The sequence below is a fragment of the Microtus ochrogaster genome, unplaced genomic scaffold (genome assembly GCF_000317375.1).
Source record: "Microtus ochrogaster isolate Prairie Vole_2 unplaced genomic scaffold, MicOch1.0 UNK7, whole genome shotgun sequence".
Taxonomy (NCBI): Eukaryota; Metazoa; Chordata; class Mammalia; order Rodentia; family Cricetidae; genus Microtus; species Microtus ochrogaster.
Window position 1 is genome coordinate 7,964,455 of NW_004949105.1, and position 6,530 is coordinate 7,970,984.

A 6,530-nucleotide genomic window follows, 5' to 3' on the forward strand; every position below is an offset into this window, starting at 1 on the left:
TGTGTGTGTGTGTATGTGTGTGTGTGTGTGTGTGTGAAGTTTATTGAGAAACATTCTACCCTTAAACAGATCTGAAGAAAGGAATGAAGCAAATGGGCAGAAGGAGAAACTGGGTTTTGCCAGAGTCAGAAGACTCCTCAGTAACTTCCGTGGAGAGCTCTTGGCCAGCACGTGACTCCAGAGTTGCTCTCACTGAGACAGTGGAACTGAGCCCTATTCCCTCATAGAATGCTCATTTACTGGATTGTCCCCTGAATGAAGATTTTCCCTTTGGCTGAGAACGTTTCTGGGTCAGAAACAGTGCTGCATACTAACATAAAATCATTCCCAGGACCCCGGGGGAACCAACGGGTTTGCTGAGAAAGGACCAAGCGTCCAAAGCTAAGGTCTATTCAGAACGGTGTTCCAGTGAGTAGAAGCTTGAGTGTCTGTAGTGTGTTCCTCGAACTCTGTCTTACTGTGCCATGCCCCCAACTGTGACGTGATCATGTCTTTCATGTTGCCATCCATGTCGGCTGCTTCAATGTGGCTGGTTGTTACTCCTGTGCCACTGCTGATTGTTTCCCCCACGTTCTTTTGTGTACGAAGTCCAGAGGCAGTGGAGCAGGTAGATGCTTGCTTTCAGAACCCTGCATCTGTTTTTCTCCCCTACAGTTTTGGTCTGGGCAAACCAGACACTTAAAGTCTGACTAGGTCTTTGAGACAGGTCCAGTAAGTGCAAGCGTTCCCCTGCTTTTCCCAGAGTGAGCATCAGAGCTGGGCATTTAATCATGTCAGAGACAATTGAACACAGCAAAGCTGTCTCCGGGGATGCTGGGAGTGAAGTGAAGGGAAGCTTGGTTTTCTGGGATTCCTTTGAGTCCATCTAAGAACAGAACCAACGGAGCAATATCCTGAGCCCAGCGACAGACAGCAAAAAGGCACTACCACTCAAACCTAACTTAACCTGTCGCAGTTACCGTTCCTCGATTGGTTGAGTTCCTTGAATCAAAACATCCTGACTGTACAGAGTCTTAAATGGAGAACCGGGTTTTGAGTTGGGAGGGTGGCCGGATAACTTTCAAGAGTGGGACTTGTGCGTTCATTCACGAAGCTCGTTGGGTTTAGTCTCCAGGTAGGCGTAGCCTAAATCACAAAGTAATTTAAAGGTGGAATCATATATAAGCATGCCTTATGCACATAGAGCTGGAGGCGGCACATTTGGGGGCCTGCCATTAGAAATCCAGTAGGGAGAACTCAGAAACTACGTCATATAAAACTCAACTGTACCACGCCTCCCCCTGAGACAGACTGGGGCAGCAGAGACCACTCCACATTTGGCCTGTGATTTGAAACAATTATATATGTAATAGCTAGGAAACTCACATGGGCAGAAAATCCAAAGCCTCCATGTTGAACTAAGAGAAAATGTAGAGAAGAAGAAATAGCTTTCAGATGTTCTGGGGACCAGAGAATGCCCAGCTCTTCAAGGCTAATCCTCAGCCCTGCCTAGTTAACGCTCATCTCTGCCAGGCAAGAAACCTAGCACTTTACTGGAAGGCTGCCAGAGGAAGCTTGGGATTGGGGTAGGACTTGTATCATCTCACTTCATAGCACTGATCATGCTGCCTCAAGGCTCGTGGGGTCTTCTAATCCACGGGTGTGAGCTTAGGGAGGCACAGTGGAAGAGACGGGTGCCCACAGGGCAGATAGGAGCAGACACCACAGTGAATAATGACTGACTGACTGCTCAGAGGTAAAGTTTGAATTGATGATATTCCCACAGGCTCAGGAGCCTGGTGTACAGCTGCCACCTCATCAGCCTTCGAGAAGCAATTTGGATCCAGAGAGCCCCTGATCTGACCATTGGACTAATTAATTCTTTGATGGATTCATAGTATGTTTATGATATTGGAAAATGGTGGAAAGGAAGAGGAAGAAGGAGCTTGCAGAGGGGCGTGCTCTAGAAAGGTACCCAGGCCTCAGCGCCTCCTGTCTCTGGTTCTCCTTCCTGCCTGACCTGGGCTGAGGGGCTCTGCTCTCTCACACCTACTCTGCCATGTGCATGCCTCACCGCAAGCCCGGAGTAACGGATATATGAAATGACGGGCAGAAATTTCTGAGTCAAAAGGAATCCTCCCTTCTTGGGTGGTTTGTGGCAGGTGTTCTGTCATAGCTGTGACAAACCAGCACAGCCAGCATCCCCTACAAATGCTCATAAAAGACACAGCCTGCTGATAAAATCCACCAAGTCTCATTTAACCCTTCTTCTGTTTATTTAGGCCCCTTCCTCTGCTTCCATCATTTTATTTCTTTAATATCTACTTGATTCATTTTGGTGATTTCTCCAATGCAAATATGCATTGTTACCTATTTTTTTAAGATATGTGAATTAATTACTTCATATGCTGTGCTCAGTGCCTTTAGTTTCTAGAGTCATGGAGATCTTTGTTGTTGAATTTTATACCATTTGGTTGAGGTGAGTATAGATTCAGAGGAAGTCAGCTCTGTGCCCCGACTCCTGATAATAAATATGTTTCTTTATCTTTATTCAAATTTACTCTGAGAAGATGGTCTTATCTAACTTGTGAGCAAAGTCATCCTGATTGACGGATGCCATCCCGTTGGTAGAATGACAGATGTATACGTGTGTGTTGAGGGTTCTGCATGAGAAGAGGAATTCTTGCTGTGTCTCAGATGAGAGCGTTCACACAGTGACGTCTGCACACACCGGCTTCCACTTACTATGAATCAATATGTTTCATCACTCTGCTAGCTACTGAAAATACAATAAGACGGGTTGCCCAAGAGGAGCCTGCAACAAAGAAGAAACTAAAAGACAGGTGGATCAAACAAACACAGCCTGTTGAGGACATCACCAAGGTGAAAAGTTCTGAATGCCAGGTCTTGTTAAGCTGATGTAATCACCCAGGATGGAGATGCAGGAAGTCTAAGAACTTTCCCAGGTATAACCGCATGCTGAAGGATGGACTGGGAACCTATTTCAAAACTGTGAAGTGCTGTCATCAGGGACACAGGCGTGGGTCTTCACTATAAAAGGACTCAGAATTACAACCGTGCATAGGACGTTTAGGTTAGATCACAGCAGAGCACATACACACACACACTTACACTTACACACTCACACTACACACTCACACATACATGCACGCACACACACGTGCATGCACACACATGCCATGCACACATGCACACACACTCACCTCACTCAGACACAAACACAAGTTTACATAAACATGCTTTCCCCTGCACAAATTTACAAATATGCAAATACATGCACCTACTTTGGCATACAAATACACACAAACAAACCTGCACATTCACACATACACAAATATTCATACACAAGTACATGTACAGACATATATAACCCCCAACCACACAGACATGTACAGGAACATGTGTTCTCATACACACAAACATACATGTTTACAATACCTCACATATGTACAAATGAACTCATGAACACATAGTCGGCAGGGGTAGAACATACCCTAATATCCACATTAGTACATTATTGTGCAAACGATCAAAAAAGGCTCCTGTCCATAGGAAAATTACAACTGCATTTATAGTATGTTTGGAGACGCTAACCCTTTGTAACTGTAACCTTGTGGATTGTCCTTACATGAAAATGGACGTGTAATATGCTTAGGAAATCTCTTAGTAGGCAAAGGTTGACTTTTCATTAGTATAGCTATAAATTTTGTTAACCCAAGGGGCTGCAGTTTCACAAATAGGTCATTATTAATTATGTTATCGCTTCTTGGTTTTAAGTCTCCTTAAAGAAATAGTTGCGCCTGTTTTCCCCAACAGCTTGCTTAAGCACCTGGCAGGGTTCCCGACCTCGCTGCCTTCTTCTTACACAAATGGTACCATGACTCCCTCCTTCCTGTGACTCAATAGCGAGTTCCCTTGCTTGACTTGCACTGACCAGGCTTTTTCATCGGGGGTTCTATCTGCTGTGAATATAGGGGTGCAGTGTTTATATCCAGAGTTGGCAAGGAACTCTTATTTGTCAAAACAATACAGCTTCCTCAGATCTTTCCTGAATTCCATCGAGCAGTTCTCGGAGAGGACTAAGATTTCTCATCCCTTCTATGACTCTGCTCAGCTCAAAGCCACCCAGCTGAGTGCAGGGGGAGATCCCGCTTCTGCCAGCTTCCTCCGCTCAGGTCTAGAAAGAGAGCAACCGGTAGAGTGAAGTCAGGAGACTTTGCAGTCCTGTGTCTCTGCTGCCTCCTGTGTGTGAGTGTGAACATGTGTGAGTGTGCACGTGGGAGTCATGTTGGATGTCTTCCTTGATTCCTTTCCAACTCACTTTTGAGACAGGGTCTCACTGAATGTGGAACTCACTAGCTGGACTAGGCTGGCTGGTCAAGGGGCTCCATGGCTGTCCATGGCTGTGCCTCCTGGTCAAACTGGCTTCACAAAAGTGCACCACTCTTCACAATCCTTTACGTGAGTGCTGGAGATCAAAACTCAGGCCATGGCGCTTTCACACTAGGCACGTCAACAGCAGAACCATGTTCCCAGTCCTAATATCTAAAACTAGACTAGCCTTTGCTAACACTCTATACCTAACATCTTTTAAAAATGTAAACATTCTGGGGAGTTGTGCTGACTGGTTTTATGTCAACTTGACATAAGCTAGATTTATCTGAAAAAAGGAACTGAAATTGAGAAAATACCTCCATAAGATTCAGCTAGAGGGAATTTTCTTAATTAGTGATTGATAGGACAGGGGCCAGTTGATTTTAGGTGGTGCCATCCCTGGGCTGATGGTCCTGGGTTCTATAAAAACCAGACTGAGCAAGCTATGAGGAGCAAACCAGTAAGCAAACCTCCAGGGTCTCTGTATCAGTTCCTGCCTCCAGGTTTTCTGCCTTGAGTTTTTGTCCTGACATCTTTCAATGATGGACCACAATGTGGAAGTTTAAGCCAAACATACCCAGTTCCTCCTGACAGGCTTTGGGTCATGGTTTTATCGCAGCAATCGAAACCCTAAGTAGGACAGTTGCCCAGGTGGCTCATCAGGTCAGGGTGCTTGCCACCAAGCCGGATAACGTGAGTTTGATCTCCAGACCCATGTGATGAAAGGAGAGAGCTGACTCCCACAAGCTGTCTCTCTGACTGTCCAAACTGTCACTTGTACCCCCACCCCAACACACACACATATAAGTTAATTCAATGTGTTTTTAAGTAGTCAGGCTGGTGAAGATTGTCTTTACACGTATCTGAATGCTGAAAACACATATCTTTTTGGGAACACCTTGCATGTAACAGGAATCAATTGTCACACGTGACACAAACTGCATAGAAGAGATAGATGGTATACACCCATTTGTGACATCTAGAATAATTCAGCATGGTCAAAGAAAGCATCTGCCTGATATGGATTTCACTAGAGGATTTTTGTTGTTGTTTTGTTGAGTTTTTATTTTTTGCCACTCTCTTGCAGTGAACATCTTAATGTGCTTCCACTGTGGGAGGAAAGATAAACGTTTTAGAATGTATCCTTTATCTTCGTAACAGAAAAACAGAAGAGGTGTACAAAGTTCACCTGGGGCCTGAGCTCCTCCCTGTGACGCGCCTGCCACCCTCGGCTCCTAGACAGCTTCTCAAACACACCGGTGTGATGAAACTCCTCTGAACCCTTAGTCACTCTCGGAGGTAAAACCCACGCAGGAGTTTCTAGACTCCACAGCCCACTTCTGAGAAACGAACCTCACGCCTAGACAAGCCATTGGCTTTTTTGTCCCAGGGTGCCGTAGTTTAGCTGCTTGCCCAACAAGGATCCACATATACTCGTCTGGCTAGCATATTCTTTGAGCCCATCTCTTGTTTTTATTTTAGCACACGGTGCAGTTAATGAGGAAGAATATTCAAATCCCCATCTCTGTCTCCTCAGCAAGCTGAAATCCTAACTGATGGAGAAGCCACAGGGCCCTTCTTCCTACACAGTGTGACTCATCCATCCCCTAGCCCTCTCTGGTTTCCTGCTCTTCCTCCTTCTCATGAACTTACTATGGCTTATGCATCAGTCTTTCCTCCCTAAGTTCAAGTTATTGGTTTTATTTTTTTTAACACTGCCATTCTTTAAAATGAGTTTTCCACCTTCTGAAGGAACCCCTCTGGATTCCAGCTCATGTTGCCTGGACTGTTAACACTAGTCGCTCCCGAGATCTGCTTGCTGACCCTGGAGTGCTCAAGTGCTTCAAATAGCACTCAGCCATTATGTTCTTCATTGCCTGTCCCTGTGCTGCTGGATTTTCTGCACTCGGTGGCTTGTTCAGGAGGAAGCCAGTCTCCCAGACTTCCTATCACTCACTCCAGAAACATCGTTGGCAAGCAAAAGAGGAGGTGACTTCTTCCTGCTCTCTTCCATCAGGAGGTGACTTACTCTTGTGCACTTCCATGATGAGGTGACTTACACCTGATGCTTCCATGAGGAGGTGACTTACTCCTGATGCTTCCATGATGAGGTGACTTACACCTGATGCTTCCTTGAGGAGGTGACTTACTCCTGA